The sequence below is a fragment of the Pseudovirgaria hyperparasitica genome (assembly GCF_010093815.1).
Source record: "Pseudovirgaria hyperparasitica strain CBS 121739 unplaced genomic scaffold EJ05scaffold_17, whole genome shotgun sequence".
Lineage (NCBI taxonomy): Eukaryota > Fungi > Ascomycota > Dothideomycetes > Acrospermales > Acrospermaceae > Pseudovirgaria > Pseudovirgaria hyperparasitica.
Window position 1 is genome coordinate 84,406 of NW_022985565.1, and position 2,393 is coordinate 86,798.

Below are 2,393 nucleotides of genomic sequence, written 5' to 3' on the forward strand. Positions count from 1 at the left end.
ATCTACTATTTTATTATCTTTAAGTCATGAACTTCGTAATTCGTTATAGCTTTACCTAAAGTTCTAACTTTATATCTATTAACTATAATAGTTCGGCTAACTTTACCGAGATCGTACGATAATCTACACTCCTTTATAAGAATTAATAAAATATAGTTATCTTCTATACTAGTATCTATAAGGGCCTATATAGTTTTATTACCATTTACTATAGATAACAATACTTTTAGTAATATTAGGTCTTTACTTACCGGAAGGCGCTACGGCTCCTCCTAAGTATATATAATTTAGCTAAGAACGCGGTTAGGTCTCATATACTAGCCTATTCTTTTTTCAGATTCTTATAGTTAGGCGAAATATATTCTATTTCTCTATACTTATAGTAACGAAGTACACTATAATCCTACTATTTTACAATAGGCGTTATATTTAAGCCTATATCTTATCCTTTTCCACGTTAAGAAGTACCGCCTTAATTATTTTAGTATCCTCTTAACGCGTTTCTACCCTAATTTACACTCTTCTAGCACTAATCACAGTAAGGTTACTCTTAATTAAACGTATTTAATCGACCTCGTTTCTAACCCGTATAGGGTTCGTCGGTTTTACCTAGAGAGCCGCGTTCCTTAAGAATATAGTAGTATTCATTAGCTTTCTCCTCTAATTCGTATAGATAGTTAAAACTTAATAATACTATTTCTAGTCTTTCGCGGATTAACGGAAGTAGTACTTTACAAAACTAGAATATACAAATATTTTCCTATAGCGTAGGGATATTATTCTATAGGTTTTAGAGGTATTATAGTAGTTAAGTAGATGTCTAGTTCGGTTATTATACCACGCTTCTTAACTTAGATAGTGCCTTTCTTTCACATTCTCTATCCGTTCCGAGGGTGTTTAGTATAAATATAGCTAAATATTCCTAGGTTATCATAGATAGTAGCTATACTTCCTTCTATCTATTCTATTAATCGCGGGATTATAAGCCTAGATATCATTCTCCAAACAAAATACGTTATACTTTAGTAGAAAAGAGTAGAGGGTTATCAAGGAAGTACTTTTCGTAGTCTCTCTTCTAGTCTTTCTACTCCTTTTAGTTCTTCCCTATAAATATAGTCGGGTCTTTAGATTTTAGTATACCTAGAGAAGAAGTAGGGTAAATCAGTAACAAAGCGGCCAGGTATACAGTAGATTATTATAACTCTAATAGTAGGTAAACTAATTCCACCTAAATTAGTATAGGAAGTCATCTACCTACTATCATTCGACATAGTTCTTTAAGAGACTCCTTAAGTTCTTATCTCTTTACAAGGAGTTTCACGCATTCTACCTATTCTTTAAGGGTTTAAATCTCTTAAGCCTAATTCGCGACGTATTTCTAAAGTTTAGCGATAGTTTATTATAATACCTCGCGTAGCTCTACCACGACTCGTTATCCAGCTTTATATTATTAGAAGTTACTTAGCGTATCTACTATTTCTTCATCTAAAAGCTCCGTGATTCAGTCTAATATTTCCACTTCTCAGTTAGAAACGGCTAGAATTAATACTAATTATAGAGAATCCCTATTATTTAATATAGTATTACTTATCCCTATAGTAGATCGTGTCAACCTTCTCAGTTCTAGTTAGACTATCTTAACTATAGTACTATATAGGGAGTAATTAGAATATAAGAATAGGGTTATTAGATAGTAGTATAGTTAGATAGAATAATAGGGTATATTCTATTATAGAACGAATTACTACCGAACCCTTTCGGTAGGAATCTGAGAGTATATATATAAAGGGACGCCGATCTATCTAGCACGTGACTGTTTACCGCCCTTCACGTCACCTTCTAATCCTATTAGCTAAGGTACGTGTAGGTCGGGTCCTACCTAAGACTAAGTTCTAATAGTAAAGTAGGCTATAAGAGACGTCTACTCCCTCTTTAAGCTTAATCTTTAGCTTATACGGCCCGTGATTAGGGAGAAGTAATATATCTCCTACTAAAAATATATCTATATACTACGAATATACGTCGGGTAGCGTGTCTTTGCCCTAATTATTACTATCGTCCTCGTCTTTATCGATAATTAATAAGGATATAAGATAGATTAGTAATGATTGGGTCCGTACGGCGAGGTTCCATGCCTCCTTACTAATAGTTATGACTTACTAGTATAATTTACCATGGTATTATTGGAATATTAATGTCTCCTTCTAAAAATCGAGGATAGGGTTTAGGCGTCTAAGCTAAGGCATCCCTAGAATTATATTCTATTAGCTAATATTAGCCACGATGAATTTATTAGATATCTACTATTTTATTATCTTTAAGTCATGAACTTCGTAATTCGTTATAGCTTTACCTAAAGTTCTAACTTTATATCTATTAACTATAATAGTTCG